Source organism: Maniola jurtina, chromosome 10, assembly GCF_905333055.1.
Source record: "Maniola jurtina chromosome 10, ilManJurt1.1, whole genome shotgun sequence".
Taxonomy (NCBI): domain Eukaryota; kingdom Metazoa; phylum Arthropoda; class Insecta; order Lepidoptera; family Nymphalidae; genus Maniola; species Maniola jurtina.
This window is the reverse complement of record NC_060038.1, coordinates 4,778,926-4,801,423: the sequence shown is the minus strand read 5'-3', so window position 1 is coordinate 4,801,423 and position 22,498 is coordinate 4,778,926. Positions and strand designations below refer to the sequence as shown.

The 22,498-nt window shown below is 35.8% G+C and overlaps 1 protein-coding gene across 3 annotated transcripts in view; it reads left to right on the top strand.

Annotated features, from left to right (window-relative positions):
• The window catches only part of LOC123869008 (cadherin-99C), a 175,002-nt gene that overhangs the window by 93,171 nt on the left and 59,333 nt on the right, over positions 1 to 22,498 (top strand). For 2 of the 3 annotated variants that reach the window (XM_045911730.1, XM_045911726.1), the window contains exons 1-2: positions 7,593 to 7,920; positions 13,202 to 13,260. The gene's annotated coding sequence lies outside the window, so the exon portion shown is untranslated. Of the gene's footprint in view, positions 1 to 7,592; positions 7,921 to 13,201; positions 13,261 to 22,498 lie in introns of those variants that run through there. The other variant, XM_045911728.1, reaches the window with a different exon arrangement.

Sequence of the window (22,498 nt, the reverse complement as noted above, 5' to 3'; positions counted from 1 at the left end):
ATCCAAATCAGTTCAGGTATTTAGAAGTTATGATGGAGTAAAGAAACTCACGTACTTATACACCCTGAAAACATTTCATTCGTTTTTTTTCGCAGTCGTGGAAAAATGCATCGTATGTAGCTTTTCCGGGTCGTCTCCTAGTTTACGATCACCTTTATAAATAGCTACTACTTAGGTCATACTTAGGTAGGTACTTTTGTATGGGAATCTTACAATGGGAAGTTAGATCGACAAGAAACCTTATAGGTCCATGTAGTCCAATAAGGTTAGGTTCTATGAGTTTGGTTTATGCTCTTTTGTGATTCAGATTATTGAATTAGAAAGCGTGCATAGAATATCTACTAACGCTAAAAATGAAAGCCCTTTAGGTATACAATATTGTTTCTTGGATAGGTACTTTTACTGATTTCTATCATATATATGAACAAAAGGAAATAATAATAATATAATAATATCTTTATTTATTTAAGCAACACAGGCCCACAATATTATGTTAGTAAACATCTTAACCTATGTTAGTAACTAAATTATAATGTAATGTATGTTAGTAAGAAACTTATTCTATGTTAGTTAATATAATTAATATACTTATTAACTAATGCAGACATCCAGTGCGCTTTGAGAGCGCTGTCCTGTCTGTCTGCTATCACCTTCAGGATAATGTTGGGACTTCTCTCCAGCCTGCTTTTAATTGAGGCGATCCGTTTCCGCATTATTGCGAAGAAACCGTCTACACGGTTCTCCGCAAACATACCGGACGCGCTACAGTATCGAGGCAGTCCCAACATTATTCTGAAGATGTTATTATACTGGACTCGGAGAGCGTTTATAGATTTTTGGGTATAGTCAACCCACAGACTGCACGTGTAGAAGCTCTGACAAAAGGACTTGAACAAAGTGACCTTAACTTCTTTTGTGCAACGTGCAAATCTGCGAGCTATCATATTCCCTCTAACCGCCAACGCCCTCCGTTCCCTATCTATGTCACAGTTATCTTTCATGTCTGCTGTAACCACATGACCCAGGTATGTGAATTTGGGCACCCTAACCAGCTCTGCACCGTACAGTCTCACTGGAGGTACATAGCTGGGAGAAATGCTACCCGCCGCAAAGACCATTAGCATGCTTTTTTTTACATTATATTTAAGTCCATCCATGGAAAAGCTGACTGATTGCTGATTAACTGACTGACCGACTGACTGACTGACTGATCTATCAACACTCAGGTCAAACCACTGGACGGATTGGGCTGAAATTTAGCATGCAGATCTATTATGACGTTGGCATCCGCTAATAAAGGATTTTTTAAAATTCAACCCCTAAGGGGGTAAAATAGGGGTTTGAAATTGGTGTATTCCACTCGGACGAAGTCGCGGGCTTAAGCTAGTCTATACATATAATAAAATTGTAGAAAAATGGTGTCTGTACAATGGAAATATATAAAAAAAAAGTAGCAGGGGTTGTTATTATATCGATGCCGAACCCGAAATTGTAATTAATTTTTTTTTGTCTGTTTGTCTGTTTGTCTGTGTGTTTGTGCACGCTAATCTCAGAAACGGCTTATTCGATTTAGATACGGTTTTCACTAATATATTGTAGTAAGCTTCACTTAGGATTTAGTGTTTATTTCATGTCAATCGGTTCATAAATAAAAAAGTTATGTCAATTTAAAGAATCACGGCGCCTCGCGCCTGAGCGTCCGTGGCTATATAAAGCGCGAAAAGTCACTATTCCACGCGAACGAAGTTGCGGGCACAGCTAGTTATAAATAATTTTGTTAATTTTTGACAATTGCTGGCCTTTATGGCATAACAATTCTTATTTATATTTCTCCATAACAAACTAATTGTAAAGATTAATAGCAATGATCAAAGACTTATTAGTTAATGTTAATAAAAACTTACCTATACTACTAAACTATAAAAACTCAAAACAAAAACCATGGCTTGACTAACCACTTTATTTCGCCTATAGGTATAAATACACCACTTTCTGGAGTTTTCGTTTTCATTGCACTCAAAAGTAGATAATAGGTAGGTTAAGTACAGTAAAAAAATCTAAGCCTTGCTGGCTTAGAATTTTGTTAATTTCAGAACTACCACGTAAAATATTAAACCTCTATGGTAAAACTATATTTTTATAAGAAACACAATAACAACAATAACGGCGAAACCGGATTACATACATAATATATCTAATAAGTATATTTTCTATTTCAAATGAAATTAAAAATTATTAAAATAACTGCTGCTGCACATATTATTACTTGGTACATTAAATACATACTGGATAATAAAAATTAAAAGAAAACTAATATTATTGGGACTCGGTACAAACTAAGTTAAATTTTGGCAAAGGAAAATAAAACCACCAAAACAAAACTTTAAAAAAATTCCACAGCCCACAGCTCACCGAAGTAATTGGACCAAATTACTCTGCTTAAAGTTTCTATATTTTTAGGGTTCCGTACCTCAAAAGGAAAAACGGAACCCTTATAGGATCACTTTGTTGTCTGTCTGTCTGTCCGTCTACCTACGTGACCCTACCTACGTCTTATAGCACAAGTAAAGGAAAAAATCCTCAAATGTGGCAAAAGAACAAATAATAATTAGTATTTTCAATTTTCAAAGTAAGATGGGATTACCAAATGGGGTATCATATGAGAAAGCTTTACCCGTACACTTTAAAACAGATGATTTTTATTTATTTTTATGCATAATAGTTTTTGATTTATCGTGCAAAATGTAGGAAAAATATCCGAGCACGGAACTATGGGTGCGCGAGTCTGATCGCACTTGGCCGGTTTTTTGTTCGCAAATCTGATTTTGAACAAGGCGCGTGACTTTTGTAACCGCGACATTATCGTGCCGGGCCAAATGTGCCGACCTCGCCTTTGAACTAAAGAGACACGACAATTTTGTATTGGAAACGAAATCGAAACCATTCAATGCAGCTTACTTAGCCAAAGTAACAACAGTTCATCATGATTCATGATCAATCTATCGCCGGTCCACTACTGGGCACGGGTCCCTCTCAAAATGAGAAGAATTTAAGCCACGCCGGCCAAGTACAGATTGGCAGACTTCACACACCTTTGAGAATATTATGGAAAACTCTGAGGCATGCAAGGTTTCCGGAAAGAAGGCTTAGTATGTCTATCAATGCTTTTTATCGACTTTCAAAAAGGAGGTTTTGCTCAATTCGGCCCGTTTTTTAACAATTCATAATACAATTTAATTATATTATTTAGTATCAAAGGTTTGAATAAAGAATCGTCAACAGTATACCTAACAGTAATAACAGTATAACATTAATTTCATATTGGAAATAGAACCGAAAGTCGTAATGAATAATACAATAATAATAAATAATTGAGTTATCAAGGTTCAGAATCAAGATATTTTATAAAAAAAGAGTAAAAAGTCAAGTAAATATTAATGAAATTAAACAAATTATATTGACAATTGAATCGTATCTAGAGGCTTCAATTATATTGATAACAATTTGTAAAATTGAAAGGTTTGATACAATATCTCGATAGTAATAATATTAATTAATAGGACTGAAACTTTTGAAGTTGCCCCAAAAAACAGACACTTTCTCTGCAGACAATTTCGCACTTAATATTATCAGAGTCGATTATATTAAATGCAGACCGGTTATGCACATTCTGAGTAAATAATTCAATTGATCTATCAATTAATTGGTTAGTACAACCAATGCAAATACCATTTTATTTACCTTTCACTTTTAGTTTGAATGAGAACGATAAATATGCACCCAATATCAATACTAATGAATGTAGTCAGGCTCGAAATAGTTTTATATTATTTTTATTGCATAAGTTTAAATATTTGGCACGTTTTTTAACTAATTAGTGCATTGACACAATCATATTATTATAACTCCATTGAGTGTCAAAATTGTATAAGTTAGGATAATATTATGTAGTTAGTCCACGTGGATTAGTATAGTTAGGTAGTAGTTAGTTATGTATGATACATCATACAGTCATCTCCTTCTTTCTTACTGGTTAATTAATTATTTTTTGGGAAGAAGAACAACCATTAAGTAAGGGATTTACCAGAAATAGCTTTGATGTTTCAGAGTTTCTAAAAGATTTTGTTTGAATTATACACGTTTCCGATCACATTTGCGCTAATAACAACTTCTTGGTCCATGCAATATTAACCATAGGAAATTAAATTCAATTCCAGTAAATAACAAAATTACTACTCCACTAACGTTAACAGTATACCATTACATTCTACATGGATAATGAAATTAGAAATTCTGTAAAATAGCTCAGAGCTATTCCTACCGAGCTTTTAACATGAGAAGCCAATTAATTGCCCAGCTTACCCATGGTTTTAATATTAATGCACACGTTATTAGCATTATTTATTGGACATGGATACGTCGCAAGGTAATGTAATCCACTTGTTCGTGCTAAACTTTACTCTTTAATAAAAATAATATTACACTGGTCGGATTTATTCTTCTCAGCTTTAGAATATTCGTTTTATATCTTCATACTTTTAGAAGAGAGCTGTGATAGCTTAGTGGTAAAGACGCCCGCCTCCTATTCACGAGGTCGGGGGTTCGATCGGGGCACGCATCTCTAGCTTTTCGGAGTTATATGCGTTTTAATCAATAAATTATGCTTTAACGGTGAAGAAAAATATCGTGAGGAAACCTGCATGCCTGGGAGTCCTCCATAATGTTGTACAAGGCATGTTAAAGTCTTGTCCAGCGTGTTAGATAAGCTGATGATGATAATGATCTTTTCACTTTGTTGTTGTATTCTTAGAAGCTTATTTATATAAATTTTAGAAAAAAAAATACACGCGTAATCGAAAATCTCCTCCTTTGTGTAAAATTCAAATGGGTGATTGGGATTAAAGCTTTTGTTTAATAGACAAATCGATACTAAACCTATCACTACTACGGTTTTTAAGCAGGAATATCTTAAAATTCTCTCGAGGTTTAGTTTCCTCATAATACTTTCCTTCGTTGAAGTGCTCGTGATCAAAATATAAAGTAGGTGACATAAATACATAGCAACGTTCGAGCCTTTGCTTAGCATCCAAGCGCTCTAACCTCAATAGTCCGTGATGCCATGCCTTCAGAAGTCGTAAATTAAGTGATTGATCAAAAACAGCACGAAGATGACCCATTGAACGATGTCTGGAAATAAACATACTTGTAACAGCAAAGGGTTCACGTTTCAAAGGGCTCGTGACGACGTTGTCCCGATAACGGGTCCTCGGGACCTTGGTAGACTCAACTTGCACATAGGTACATCAAGAACAGACTCTTGTTAATTTTTTGATATTTTGGGTCCTTGAGGCAGCATATTTTTTAAGTAAGAGTAAGGAAGAGACACTGCTTGTGAAAATTGCGCGATTTTGGTTTTGTAAATAAGGCCCTGCCTAAGTTGTTTAAGTTTTCAGAAGATTTTTACAATATTCACAGACCGTTCTTCGAAGTTCGCTCAAGGTTTTTTTCTGAACTCGAGTAGCTACCGGTTGAAACTTACTTATTTCTAATTTTTCGTGTGACAGAAGGGCTCGCTCAATTTTTGCGCAACGGATCAGCCTGGCTGTCCAGCGTGGAATTGCAGCCAGTATTCTTAGCACCATTACACGCGGGCATGATTTGTATAGTAATTAGATAAGGCTAGCTTTAAGTTTTACTGTAATATTATCTTAATAAAAATTAATTCACATTAAAGTAAATATATCCTAAATAACCCCAGCTATACGATATTTCTTGTATTTTAAATGCAATTGATTACGGGTTTACGAGTAAAGATGAGGAATTTGAACAATGAATAGATTTATAAGCTAGATTTATTGAACTTGGACTGTCGTGGTTTTCCTACACGGATGGCTCCAATACTTCGATGAATTTCTATAGATTTTAAATGTCACTGGGATCCAGTCGTCGTGTTAACCTGTAAGCGATGAGAAAGGTCTCCCTTTATCAAGGATGACATTTTGATGTGTTTTATTGGTATTTACTACGAAAATAATAAAATATTTGCAGAAAATAAACTATTTACTTTACGATTACGGGATTTATATTTAGAACTTAAAATTCCGAATGAGAAAGGAATACATAACACTTTTAAAAATAAAAGTACCTACTCGATCTGCTTCTTTAAGTTTACTTATGGGCGTTTTAATAACTTGTTAAACCAATTAATATTAATTAGAATATTCCAGTCGATCCAGTTTTTAAGAGGGCTCTCTCCGTCACTCGTTTCCACTCGTTTCATACAATCGTAGTTCCAATTTCATTTGAATATTAAGCAACCAAAGTCCATGAAATTTTGCAGACATATTCTAGAAACAAATATCTATGTCTGTGGTTTTCCAGATTTCTGTTAAAATATTCGGTTTCAAAGTTACGCGGTCTTTAAAATTTTCATACAAATCTTTGAGCCCCTGTAATTTTATAACTACATATTTTTAGAAAAATCTAAAACACCACAGACACAGATATTAGTTTCTAGAATATATCTGCAAAATTTCATGGACTTTGGTTGCTTAATATTCAAATGAAATTGGAACTACGATTGTATGAAACGAGTGACGGAGAGAGCCCTGTTAATTCACTTATTGACAGGTTTGCGATATCACCTCTTATTATAGTAATTGACGATGAAAGGCCTGGAAAAATATACCTATATTGTAGTTGTGTAGAGTCATCCCCTTATTGGCATTTTTATGCTCAAAAATCAAATGCAAGCACCAAAAAAGCCTCAATAGCTCAACCGGTAAAGGAGTGGACTGAAAATCGAAAGGTCGACGGTTCAAACCCCGCCCGTTGCACTATTGTCGTACCTACTCCTAGCACAAGCCTGACGCTTAGTTAGAGAGGAAAGGGGAATATTAGTCATTTTACATGGCTAATATTCTATAAAAAAAAAAGATCAATTAAAAAAAATCCATCTGTTTCATTTCGAATTGCTTCAATATGTAGGTACTTACCATCATAAGTGTAATCAAGCGAGAATGTGTCAAAAATCCATTTAAAATAGAACTGGGAGTATTTAATTGCTTGGTATGGGTTGACTTTCTTAAACTGAACTATTTAGCGCATTAGTCTTTCGTAAGAGCTTTAGGTATACGTAGGGAATTTACAATCTGCGGTTGACTCAGCAGATGACTTGCGATAATCTCAGGCCACAAAGTTAGGAGCAATACGTGCATCGTGGCCGTTCCCTCTTTTATAGAAGTAACTTTGTATAAAGTAGATGTGAACTAGACACCAACAATATTAATATTCTTAGTTTAGCCTCCGTCAATCGTAAATAAATTCATAATTTTATTGATTTTAGTAGCCATAAAATCTGATATCTCGTAACCAATATTGACGAAGAACAAATTAAAAATGCGAAAGCAGGTCGAATTACTATAGGTTATTTGACCTGCTTGGACAGAATAATATATAATTTTAAAGTATAAACGAGCGACTTAAGTGTTACTTAATCAAAACCGTCAATTACTTTAAGTTAATTACGTCAGGTAATTTTTCAATCAATTCCTGTTCGATGTCAATTGTCAGTCAGTCAGTGTAAGGGCAGCGCTTGTGTACGTTACACGTGTTCTGGTAAAAAGTGAGCGGTCGAGTTGATCGGACGTCGAACCGATATGATATGAACTCTTTTTTTTATCTTAAGCAAGCTTAACGTGGTTTATGTCATGAGGCAATAACTGGATTCGATTACGAACGGCTTTTAGTGATTGAATGTACGGTTTCGCGAATCTTAATTGCTGTTATTGGTACTGAAATCTCGGTTAATGTGTTATGGATATATTTTAAAGTGCTTTAGTGCGGTTGCAAGGTGGAATAGTTAGTTTTAAGTGAAGTGTGATTTGTCTGGATTTTCATTAGCATTTAATGGGCGTTTATGTAAGTATTTCTGTAACTTTAAGTTATAATAATAACTTTCTGAGATCAAACAAGAAGTTCGTATAAGGGTAATAAACAAAATTAGGATAACTTGACAACCTAATTTTTTGCCCCTAGTTTTTTTACTTAGTTTTTTTATTAATGATAAAAAGAGGGCTGTTATAAGTTTGACGTGTCTATCTGTGTATCTGTCTATGGCCTCGTAGCTCCTAAACTAATGAACCGAATTTAATTTAGTTTTTTTTTTTGTTTGAAAGGTGGCTTGATCGAGAGTGTTCTTAGCTATACTTAATCCAACAAAAACGGTTCAGCCGTTTGAAAGTTATCAGCTCTTTTCTAGTTACTGTAACCTGCACTTGTCGGGGGTGTTATAAATTTTTAATTTACACTTGTTATTAACTTTGATAGTTTCTTGTTTCACTTTATTATATTGGATATTCGAGATGTATTCTGTAGTGCTGAGCTCAGAGTGTCCGTTTATCAGATTTAATTAATACCTGGTAGTCTAGCACGCAATGTTTATTATTGGTTGGAGGCTTAGATAGATAATAGGGCTAATAAAATCATCCGACGTCAAAGTACAAGTGCACGTTCAACAATCGCTTGCTATTGATGAGGGCTCTCTCCGTCACTCGTTTCATACAATCGTAGTTCCAATTTCATTTGAATATTAAGCAACCAAAGTCCATGAAATTTTGCAGACATATTCTAGAAACTAATATCTGTGTCTGTGGTGTTTTAGATTTTTCTAAAAATATGTAGTTTTAAAATTACAGTGGCTCAAAGATTTGTATGAAATTTTTTAAGACCGCGTAACTTTGAAACCGAATATTTTAACAGAAATCTGGAAGACCACAGACATAGATATTAGTTTCTAGAATATGTCTGCAAAATTTCATGGACTTTGGTTGCTTAATATTCAAATGAAATTGGAACTACGATTGTATGAAACGAGTGACGGAGAAAGCCCTCTTAAATATGCCTAACTAGCTTATGTATATATTATTATTATGTATATAACATTATTTTGTTACAACACTACTGTGACGTTTAAAAGTCATTAGTATAAACATAATATAATTTGCTTTAAGTATTATTAAAAGAAATGGAATGTTAATTGTACTTAAGAACGTTGTGTGGTCAGCAATAGATCTACCGGTTCCCTGTTTGCACATTATTGCTAATAATGATGATAATACTGGCCTGGTGTTAAGTTGGCTCCCCTCCTGTGTAATTTAAATAAATCGATGGCATTGGTATGCGTGTTTCCTTGACTTTGCTGACTGGTGGCTAGTAAATAGCAGTACGCTGTTTATTATAGGGTTCCGTACATCAAAAAGGATCACTTCGTAGTATATCTGTCGTGTCTGTCACGACATAATGGAGTCTAAACCTATAGGATACTGTCCGTTGACCTAGAGTCATGTTTGGTAGATATAGATAGGAAATAGGAATGTCTTACAGCACAAGTAAAGGAAAATATCCGAAAAATGTGAGTTTTTGGTTACATTATAAAATATTCACGAACAAACAATACGTTTACTAAATCACATAATTGATGGCGCTGTCCGTCATTAACTTGCAGTGATATACAGCTGTTGAAGCAAACATATTGTTATACTGGTTTGAGTTCCTTGAACGATGGTGCCTACGGAACCCTTCGTGTGTGAGTGCGACTCGCACTTGACCGGTTTTTAATGATGACAATAACTTGAATTTGCACTGTTATTTCGTTTACGATCGATAATGTTTAGCTTACGAACGTCTTCCTCGATAATTTGCATAACTGCATTATTTAATAGTCGTCGCGTGTCTATCTAAAAATAAAAATTAAATAAGCGCTAGGTATACCTTTATTAACTTGCTTGGCATATTCTCCGTAAAACCTGTATTTCGAATAAACAGACGTTAATTACTTACCACATGTTAGTAATAATATTTCTTTGTTGCTAGTTGCTACATTCAAAGTTGGTTATTCAAAAAGCTTTAGTACTTGTCGAAATCATTTCTGCATGCCTTCAGAAGGATTAAAGACTTAACCTATACTAGAGTAGCTCTAACCTATACTAGAGTAGCCCTAACTACTAAAGTAGTATATTCGTTTTAACCAAATCATTTATTTTCATTCAGGCAGTCAACACCATCTTTGTATTTAGGGTATATCTGTATAGTTCTCACCACCTGTTTCAATTAGTCCTTATCGTTTCCTCTAACCTACTTTATTTCAGGATGATATACCTACTATGGTTTTATTAATACACAAGAGTGGAAATGAGTCTCTTTTATAATAGATCTTACATGAGTATTTTATGTTACATTAGCCTTTCAGATAGCACTGTGTAGCAACAAATATATCTAGTGATTTTCTATTGTTCAATCCACAATTTGTCATCCTGTCTCATTTTGCGGACTAACAGCATTTCAAGTGTCCAGACATACTTCAGTTTTGCTTTGCGATTATGCAAGTGCAGTTCTAGATCAAAGTAATCGTAAGATCACACTACAGACTATTTGTTTCAAGACTTTCTGTCTTAAAAAAAAATCCCCTTTTCCGCAAACGATAGGTAGGTATGGAAACTTAAAACAAGTGTAAATTAAAAATTTATAACACCCCTGACAAGTGAAGGTTACAGTAACTAGAAAAGAGCTGAAAACTTTCAAACGCCTGAACCGATTTTCTTGGATTATAGGTAAGAACACACTCGATCAAGCCACCTTTCAAACAAAAAAAAAACTAAATTAAAATCGGTTCATTAGTTTAGGAGCTACGATGCCAAAGACAGATACACAGATACGCACGTCAAACTTATAACACCCCTCTTTTTGGGTAGGGGGTTAATTAAATAGATACCAGTGAAATTTGTCCGAGAGATACTTGCCACTCGCTCATATCGATTCATACAATTTTATCTTGATGCATGATCAGAGTTTGCGGAAAATTTTGGCTAAAGAGTCTGTTGTCTTCCTGCATATGAAATTTTTGGAAAAAACTTCTAGGTCGTTTTAATATGGTTAAAACAGTCGGACAGCAAAAATATGTCCATCCGTCTTGTTGCGTCATCGACGCCTATCTTAAACGTTTTTGCCTTTCCATATTATGATAATTTCCCATATGTAATGAGGTAAAGCAAATGTTTTTTGATGCCGACGACATGTCGCTAATGTGATTCGTCGATTTAAATGTCTAGTACAATCATTTCAATGTACTCGTAGTTTATCTAACAACCTGTTCATATTTATTCAACTGATTTCGGTTCTTGTCACTCCCATCCGCCCACGTATACGTTCAAGTTTTGAGAAGCAAGTTGGTGTTTTTGTTCCCCTATTATGTATTGTCAATATTAGTTTTTGATTTTTACAACGGGTCAAATATTATGGTGAATATTGGTTTGACCTCGACCAGGAAGAGTTTCCTGGTCGAGGTCAGCCAATCTCAAAAGGTCTATTCGCATTTCACTTTCTGAACTTACTTAAGATGTTTGGACATCCAAAATAAGAGTTACCAATGACAGAATCAGCTACTTAATAACATATTTCTCAATCGGTAGCGATAAAAGGCAAGATTACCGAAAATTATGCACCAATGAGTAAGCGAGTCAGTCAAATAGAACCAGTTCCCACGCCCACTTCTACCTACACTTACAGGTCTGTCTTTTGACTTAATTATGCAAGGGTTGATTCTTTTACAAATATAATACGCCTTTATTCTCTTGTCAAAGTAGTCGAGGTTATTGGCTACGAGTATCTTTCATTGTGATCGAGTTAGGGAAGTTACAAATTCATATGCTTGAATGACGAAAGTTAACGCATTTTAGCGTCAAAATGTCTTGTCTCTTACTGAACAAAGAAAATGAATATCTTCGAAGAAATTCTGTCTATTGTAGCTTGCGTAAGTCCCAGTTATTTTCGGTGGGTTTACTGAATTATTATTTTAAATGCTGAGTTTTGGGTGCACCCATTTAATAAAGCAAGGTTGCCAAATCAATACAGTCGCGCGTTTGAATCGATGCAGAAGCTATGCTGAATCAATACTGTCTGATTGTATCACTGTCGCGCGTTGCAAATGCGACTAACGGCCCAAAGTAGCAATAAGCGCTGCAAATACTAAGCCGTGGGTGACCTCCCTAAGAATTTCATTCAGATTACCATTGGAGCTCAGGCTTAACAGGGGTCTTCCGTCACCTACTCCATACAATCGTAGTTCGATTCGCATTTGAAACTTCGAAATTCGATTCACGAATGTACAGAGCTAGTACCGAGAATGTACGAACCAGCACAGATAGGGATAGTGACAATAATATTATCATGTAATTTTAGATAATCGACCGTCCGCGTCGAGTCAATTTCTCTTAAAATATCTATGAGCCCGATCAGCGATGTGCACTGTACAGTCACTCATGTTTATTTATTCAGCAAATAAATAGGATGCGTGTAACAATGCCGTTGCTGTTGTGTTTAAATAAATATTTAATTGGTTGCTAATTGCTAAGTTGGCTATTGTCTTGGCGATTCTTCTCACAATTGGCCATTGTGGGCAGACAATGTTGGGAGCTGACCTCAGTTTGCTGCAATGCCTTTTTATCCGGCTACTAAGAAAGCGATTTGATCTTTAGTGCAATGCTGTGTTTTTGATATCAAGGCACTTGTATAAAATATTGGTTAAGGTCTCCCATACGTATTGTTTTGGTTAATATCTTGTGTGAACATTTTTTATACACACAATACAATTAAAATCTTTACTGAAATATAGTACAGCTACTTCATTATCATTTTTTGTTAAGAGGGGTCTCTCCGTCACTCACTTCATACAAACGTAGTTCCAATTTCATTTGAATATTAAGCAACCAAAGTCCATAAAATTTTGCAGACATATTCTAGACTCCTCTCAGAATGAGAAGCCATCACGCTGGCCTGGCTAGTAGACTTCATACACCTCTGAGAGCATTATGGAAATCTCTCAGACATGCAGGTTTCCGCACCATGTTTTCCTTCACTGCTAAACAATTGATACCTGAATGTTAGAGATGCGTTCCCGGGATCGAACCCCGGACACCCCGACTAGGAGATCCTTATCCTCATTTATAATATGGCGCTGAACCCTAGCATGCAGCGTGGTAGTGGTAGTAGTTAGGATTCCTTAATGAAGAACCTCATCACAACGCGTCCCGTCTCATGCACGTGGTCTTTGATTGTGGTCAACACCAGTAAAAACTTCATCAGGCGTTGTTCGAAGCTTTGCATTATTTATCAAGACGTCAAAATTATTTCTTTTTTTTTGCAGATGGCGCACTGGAACGGATGATTTAAGGAATGCAAGCACCTCGGAGTAATTATTGCTGCGTAAGTACATTTTTTACCCCCAACCCAAAAAGAGGGGTGTTATAAGTTTGACGTGTGTATCTGTCTGTGGCATCGTAGCTCCTAAACCGAACCGAAGATGAACCGATTTTAATCTATTTTATTTTAGTTTTTTTTATTTGAAAGGTTGCTTGATCGAAAGTGTTCTTAGCTATAATCCAAGAAAATCGGTTCAGCCGTTTGAATGTTATCAGCTCTTTATAAATTTTTAATTTACATAAGATTTCGTACAACAGTCTTGTAATTTAAACAGGTACTTACCTTTCTAGCTTTCTATTAGTGAATGTCCAATCGAATCATTAAACTGATCAGTCAGGAGACTGAGAACCATTACGTCCGTAATTTGCATTTTTGGCGTACTACAAATCTATTAATGTTACAACCACTTCTACGCTAATTTTATTATTATTTTACATCTGTATAGTTTTATATTTTTCAGTAGTTTCTTTGTCCTGTAATTTAATCAGTATGCTTGTAGGTAGATCTAAGGCTGAATGAAAAAAAAAGAAAAGCTAAGTGTTTGGTGAAGAAAATTTTCATCATCATCATTATCAATCGATGGATGTATTGATGACGAGCGATGGATGGAACTCTGGTAGGAATTTCCACACGCCAAGATTTTGCGCCCCTTGACTCTCGCGAAACCCTGCGACTCGTTTGATGTCTTCCAACTGCCTTATAGGAGGGGGTATTCCACCGCTGCGCTTGGCACCTTGGGACCCCACAGTCTATCGGTTTTTCATTTACTTTTTTCAAAAGTTAAGTTAGATATCCTAAAAGGAAATTGTAAAATTTGATCTAGATAGGTAGGTACTTCTTGTAAAGTTAACTGATAAAATGTCTATAGTTTGCTCTCGCTCTTAGTATGAATGGTATGAATGTAGAGTCCATGTTGTAACTAACGAGAGGACCAGTTAGGCCATAGAATGCGGATTTAATTTGTCATAAACTACGCCTATTTTAGCGAGTTTTTACATTTATCTGCAAGCGAGATTATAAATGCGACAGGCTTGAAATGTGGGGACAGCTAAATAAATGAGAATTATGTTACGTTGGCCATACACGATCAAGCTTACCGTCAAGTTTGCAGCGGACTTGAAGCGAGCGACGTACAGTCAACTGACAGCCATATACCATCAAGTGTTCATGATATGACAACCTCCCTGGCGTAGTGGTTAGCGCTGTGATCTTATTAATGGGAGGTCCCGGGTTTGATTCCCGGTAGGGGTTTGGAATTTTATAATTTCTGGTCTGGTCTGGTGGCTCCGGCCGTGGCTAGTTAGCATCCTACCGGCTAAGCCGTGCCGCCAAGCGTTTTAGCGTTTCCGGTACGAGGCCGTGTAGAAACCAAAGGGTTTAATAAAAACTGCCTTTCTTCGTCCAGATTAGCTCGCTTCCATCTTAGACTGCATCATCACCAGGTGAGATAGCAGTCAAGGGCTACCTTCTATCTGAATTGAAAAAAAAAAACATCATGACAGCACACTAATTGACGGCATACATACACCATCAAGTTTAATGGACGCTGCTTCAAGTCTGCTGCTGCAAACTTGACCGGTATACTTCATCGTGCATGGTCAACGTTAAACTGGTTGATGGATGTTTGGGCTGCATAGATGGCATTTTTGCAAAATTACTTGATGACTTTACTTTGTACGTTTTGTTGTTTTTGTGCACTCCGAATTAAGCTTTCTTAATATGGCATCTGCAATCCCCATAAACCTGTCATGGTTTCAATTTAATTTACGAACTAGATGTAATACAAGTTTTTGTAGCTTTTCTGTGGCAAGGATATAAAGGCATACAAAATTTGTGGTTTCATTACAAAAAAAAAAAATTATCACGTGTGCACGAAAAAATTAATTAATTTAATCACATACAGACGCAGTCCGTCATTTACTTGCTGGGTTTTACATAACAGTGTTAGGTATTATCTAGTACGATGGTACGGAATCTTTAGTGTGCGAGTCTGACTCACACTTGACCACTTGACCAGTTTTTAAAAATCCCGTGAGATCTCTGACTGTGCAGGAAAAACTAGCCATTGTCCTTCCCTAGTATGCAAGCTGTAGGTCAAAATCGGTTTAACGGATGAGTCGTGAAAATTTACAGATAGACAGACACTCTGTGACATTTAATATTAGTATGGATTGTAACATTTTGTAAGATTTCCATAAAGTTCCAATTTAGAATTAGATGTGTTATGGAAAAGACCATAACAGTACAACCTGTTTTGAAATCGTTTTTCAAATCAACTATCAATAAAAATTAAATTAAAAATTTAAAAAACCCCCGACACATAAACCTCTAAAAAGTAAAAAAATAATAGGTAAGTATGTATGGGCCCTTTAAGAATAGTATAAATAGTAAAGTTTTTATCCAAGCGCTCGTTGCGCCAGGGGACCGCTACCTATCATAAACTATGAAAGTCATCTGTTGTAGAAAGAATAGTCTTTAGCGGTCCCCCGACGCAACGAACGCTTGGATAAAAACTTTACTATTTATACTATTCTTAAAGGGCCCATACATACTTACCTATTATTTTTTTACTTTTTAGAGGTTTATGTGTCGGGGGTTTTTTAAATTTTTAATTTAATTTTTATTTCACGCTTTTTAAACTTTTATTCATAAATTACCGTTTATTTGTGCCATTCTAAAACCCAATTTCTATAATAATATAAATCCAATAAGGCAGCTAATATCTCTTCAAAAGTAACATCAATGTTATGTTAATTATACGTTCCATGAAATATTTTTGACCGAACATCACTAAATCAAGAATTATCTGAATGACTCACATAGTTTAACACGACCAAAACGAAATATCTGTTTCTAACATGTCGTTGCTTTAAAAATGTACCCATTTTACGTAGTCGTATAATAGTTCGCTTTTCAAGATATACCTACGATTAAATTGAAATCGACTTTCACCCGATGAAATAAGGAATAAAGTGGCTTGTATTTCATTTTGTTTGTTATTGCATGTAAAATTTTTATTTGACATAACTTTCAAAAACCGGTCAAGTGCGAGTCTGCCTCTCACATGAAGAGTTCCGTACAAGTTTTTTTTTATGTAATGACAATTCAGTTGTCGGATTTTTCTGTTTACTTGGGCCACAGGAGTAGAGTGCTTGGGCTATAAGATATTGCTACCTGCCTTTCATGATTCTACGTAAACGGGAAGTACCCAATTTATAAGTTTTGATTCTCTTGAAAGATGACACACAGACAGACAACGAAGTGGTGAAGGAAAACACCGTCAGGAAACCTGCATGCTTAAGAGTTGGCCATAATGCTCCCTCAAAGGTGCGTGAGGTGTGCCAATACGTGCTTGGCCAGTGTGGTAGCTTCTCATTCTGAGAGAAGACTTGTGCTCAGTAGTGAGCCGGCAATGGGTTGATCCTGATGATGATGAATTTTTAACGTATTTTGTCAAAATAAATAAGCTGAGTTCAAGCAGATAAAATATAAAGAAGGTGCGCCTAATGCATCATCCAAACCTGCGAGACAAAGCGACTACGATGCGGGAACCTCAGCCGCGCGGAGGGTCATCGCCTCCTACGATATTTAATGGTGCCATGCACACCTACGCGACTAAAACAGTCGAGGCTACAACATCCTTTTTTTTCTACAGATACCTACTGAACCCTAAAAATAGTTTGACTATGGTTTGGGTTTGGGTTGATTGTTCGTGGCCTTTGGTTGACTGTTGGATATTATAATTGAATTGATGTTTTCTCGTTTAACTGTGATTATAATATTTTATAAATTAGAAACTCCGCGCCTACGATCCAAAGTATCGGAGTTTTCCAAAACATTATTTTCAAATAAATAATTATGTATCTAAGCAACGTCCATCTTGACAGCTTGACATTTGCCAATTGACATAATATTATGAACCTCTGTTACAATAGTGAAAGATCCCAGGGCCACCAGCCGTCACGTATTTTCTGACGAACGAAATGTTGCCGATTGAGTAGTGTTAGTATGTACTAAGAACGCATGCCTACAGACCTGCTAGCTTGCTTAGACGGCCAATTTTCAGGTATCAGTTAATCAAGGTACATAAAAACATTACTTTCCTCACGTGAATTCTCCAATTTTTTTAATTTTTAGCTGTTTTTTTTTTAATATTAATAATTAATTGACATAAGTAAACTATAAGAGAGTGAGAGAGTCTTACTCAGTCTCATGCGCGTAGATAATGATGCCCTCGCGCTCAAACCCACAGAGGCATTAAAATTGAATTTAGGGGATAATTGGCCCTCTGGATCGGTCTGTCTTCTTGTAAAAGGTTTTAAAATAGCTGTCTGGTGGACATATATAAAAATGGAGCATCAGAATTTACGTGCAGTTAAGTAATTACTTATGTTGGGAGCTTTAAAGCGTCTGCAAAGCAATACGGCCGACGCGGGAAGTGTCTGGGAGTATTGGCGACATATTTTTAAGGATGTTGCCTAAAATATACGTAAAAATCAGTTTGGAGAATTCACGTGAGGTAAGTAATGGTTTTATGTACCTTGATTATCAGATACCTGAAAATTGGCCGTCTAAGCAAGCTAGCACGTAGGCTAGGCATGCTTTCTTAGTACTTACTAACACTACTCAATCGTACATATTTCCTGTGTCAGAAAATACGTAACCTCTGGTGGTCCTGGGATAAAAGTAATAAGAAAACCAGAAAAGAGCTGATAACTTCCAAACGGCTGAACCAATTTTTTTGGATTATAGCTAAGAACACTCTCGATCAAGCCACCTTTCAAACAAAAAAAACTAAATTAAAATCGGTTCATTCGTTTAGGCGCTACGAGGCCACAGACAGATACACAGATACACAGATACACAGATACACAGATACACAGATACACAGATACACAGATACACAGATACACAGATACACAGATACACACGTCAAACTTATAACACCCCTCTTTTTGGGTCGGGGGTTAAAAAAGATACTTCTTATAAAATAAGCGTCTAGACCAGACTTATCAACTTATGCAAATCATTTTTGCTCTCTGCCACAGTAAGTATTTTTCATGGATGGTGGTTTTATAGAAACAAAATATTATCATTGCTTTTTAGAGGTTTTGTTATTCCATTCTGTTCCACCACTTTTGTTAATATTATATCTATTTATGTTTGCTTTATTACTATGAAGCTGGGCTCGCAACTACCCATAGAACTTTAGAAAACAAAAATAAAATTAAAAAATAAATAAAATTGTATTGTTTTTTGTACGATGCTACGGAACCCGTTCGTGTGCGAGTCCTACTCGCACTTGACTGATTTTTATTATTTGTTGTTAAAGTGGCAAACACTGAAAATTTCAACTCTCTAGTCTCTACCTATTACGGTCCATGAGATGCAGCCCGCTGACAAACAGACGGATGGACAGCGGAGGTTTAAATAATAGGGTCCTATTGGTACCCTTAGGATACGGAACCCTAAAAAGCGTAAGTTAACTAAGTAGATATTATGTGGTATTCTGGCAGACATTTAAAACCCGAGTTTATGGTTTACTTTCACTTCCTCATGAAAAATATATTCTTGTAACTTGTGGTTTAATCATTATGTTATAAAATATGTATGACACGTATAACATTACTGCTCGAGTAAAAGATAAAGTTTATATCTACTTTCTTAAAGAACACTCCCTTTTTAAGTTAAAAAAAATAATCGAATGGCTGCATAGTTGTTTATCGTTCGATACGATGTTGTGTAAAAACCAAAGGGGTAGGTACATAGTAAAAGCTGCCATATCCCTTCCAGATTATCCCGCTTCCATCTTAAACTGCATCATCACTTACTAGCACGAGAGATTGCTGTCAAAGGCTAACTTGTATTTGAAAAAAAATCTGGATTTTGGAGAATTTTTCAGTCAATTGCGATTATGATTTCGATAGGTATAACCGAGATGGGTTACTAGTTTCAGTTAAAAAAAAAAAACAATTAAACCACTTAAGTACTTGACATTAAGATAGGTTAACATTGCTATATCTTTGAGTGCACATACTTTTATTAACAGGACTCTCTCCATCACTTACTCCATACAATCGTAGTTCCCATTTCATTTGAATATTAAGCAACCAAAGTCCATGAAATTTTGCAGACATAGTCTAGAAACTAATATCTGTGTCTGTGGTGTTTTAGATTTTTCTAATAATATGTAGTTTTAAAATTACAGGGGCTCAAAGATTTGTATTTTTCTTTAAAAAAAGGCCCAACTTTGTGCTCGTTTTTCTAGACAATGGAGCAATTTAATGAAATTTGGAAAAACCACAGACCTAGAAAATTTAATGAATATTATGTAGTAAAAAAATTATCGTTATACATTTTATATTGTTATAATTGTGTGGGAACTACGAAAACCAGAAATTACACCCAGAAATCTTGAAAATTTCGTGCTGTCTCGATTTGTGCAAGCGGGGTGGTGAAGTGCGGGGGACGACACGTGAAACTGACAGAAACTGACAGTCTAAACACACGGGCCACATTTAGACTGCACCCAACTCCAAACTTGTCGATAGGTCTAACTAAATACACTGGTACATTTCAACTTGCGTTAGACGTATGCGTTACCTACTCAGACGTTGCCTGTAGATAAAAATATGTCTCATGTTTGCTGGCAATAGCGCATGCATCAAACCCTGCAAGTTGCAACTCTCTTGCAACCTATTCCTCACGCAATACGCACAGCTTTAATATTATAATTTTTGACAATGTATACTATATGTAATGCCATATCACAGGTCACTCTCTGATTTATTGCTAACAATTTACTTCCAAATGCAAAGAAATCTAAGTGTGTTGAATTCACACTGCCCAATACCAGGACCTTAAATGACATAATTTCATTGATAAATAATCATATGTTGAAAATAAAGGAGAACCCCGTGTTTCTCGGTATAATGTTAGATGCAAAGCTTCTATGGAACACCCACATATCAACACTTGATGGTAAACTCAGCTCTGCTGCTTACACTGTTAGAAAAATTCGACAGGTACTGACGTGGAAACTGCAAAAATTGTATATTTTGCCTATTTTCACTGTATTATGTCTTACGGACTCTTGCTATGAGATAAAGCGGTAGATATTGAAAAAAAAATGTATTACAGAAAAGGACAGGACGTGCAATTTATAATTTAAAAACCGCGCGCTGCCATACAATAAAAATATAAGGAAATAAGTACCTTATCTATTATCTTATAGTAGCTTTTAAATATATTTACAACTAGCTAATGCCCACAGCTTCGCTCGCGTGGATTTAGGTTTTTAAAAATCCCGATCCTTTCATTTCCCAGAACAAAAGTTGCCTCTCCGTAATAGCCCGTCCCCGGGATGCAACTTGTTTCTGTATCACGTAAGAATATTTAAACGGATGATCCTTTTCAAATCCCGAGGGATCACCAGGATTTAGGAATGCAATTTCTTACAGCATCCTATACCTTCAATATCAATTAATAATCGACACTTTTTAAATCCCATTAGCTTTAGTAGTCAGGTCCCCTGCAACATCAGGATTGAGGAGTTGGAATCCAAATTTTTTATTGAACAATGTCGCAAACTTTCTTTATCGATTAAAAAAACTACCCAAAATTACGCAGTTAGGTTACCTGCCAAATTTCATGGTTTTGAGTCAACGGGTACCCTAGAGGTTTTCTTGACACACACGACAGACAGACAGATAGACAACAAAGTGATCCTATAAGAGTTCCGTTTTTCATTTTGAGGTACGAAACCCTAGAAAACGTAGGAACGGCATTCCGAACCAGTGGTAAATTTGTCTGACCATCCAAAAACACTTTGAAGTTTACCTAAAAGTTTACAGGAATAAAAATTTATCATTGTATTCCATTCCATTTCATTCTATTCCATTCTGTTCAAAGATAAATAGATAATAAAAATATTTGTCACCGAAACAATAACTTACGATACATCAACCAATATCAATTTTACTGATGACAATCTGACTATTACCAAAGTGAACGACTACTATAATATCTATTATATACGACTAACATAATATGTATTATAAATTGTGTGCCGTTTGCATTCTCACTAGGTTCTCATTAAGTTTGTTTTATTTGGTTAAACTTTCTGGCATTTATATTGTTATGACGTTTAATTGGCAAACAGTCTGTTTATTGGCTCAAACTCAAAAATTCAGCCAATCACAACAAAGAAAATATTGTAATAATGATTGATGCAGCTTTCTGTAATTGAAAACAAAATATTTGACATTAACTTGAATGTGACAGTGTTTTCCGAATAGGGTTGCCAGAGGCCCCGTATTTTACTGGTTACCCCGTATTTCGGGATACAGAAACCTGGCTGGCGAAATCAAACACTGACGTTATGTCCAGTAGAAAGAATATTTTCCTTTTGCGGCAATGCGTAGCCGAAACCCACTCGATATTGATCATGGTCGTAGCCAAGGCAGCGGGGCTTGGTTTGAGGATGTAAGCCTTTTTTTATACAAGTTAGCCCGTGACTTTAATCTTTTCTAGTGGTAAGTGATGATGCAGTCTAATTTCTTGGCCGTTAGGGCCATAGTAACCGTATAACTAGCCATGACCGAAGCCTCCCATCAGACCAGAAATTTAGAAATGGCGACTGCGCCTGGGAATCCGTCAAAAACCTAAGCCTAAAATAATACTTACACTATTTCTTGCATTTGCTTACCAATTTTTTTTGGAAATATATCAAACATTTCGCGCTCACTTCACTCGCGCTTTGAATTTGTATTACTTGGTGTAAACTCCGCAATTTCGTTTGCATGAATTTAGATTTTAAAAAATTCCGTGGGGGATTTTCCGGGCTAAAAAGCCGCCTAAAAAAAAATGTCTGGGATGCAAGTTACCTCTGAATAGTAAGTACCAAAATTTTGGTAAAGAAGATGGGCCGTGAAAGGGTAGATAGGCAAATAGATATACTGTCGTATTCGTAATATTAGTATGGATAGGAAGCTTTAAAAATATAATCTTGCTATGGCTAAACTCGTTTCCCTTTCACTTTAATTTTTTCTGTATTGAACCAAAAACACTTACGCTCACTGCGCTCGCGCTTTTTTATTGTTGTATTTTATCTCACTGACAAATTGAAAGGTGAAATTTCACTAACCAGGTAATTAGCCCATAAAGTTGAGCGAATGTTTTTTTCCTCATGACAGGATTCAGTTCCGGCCCTGATAAAACCTCTCCCGCAATCGATTCCTGG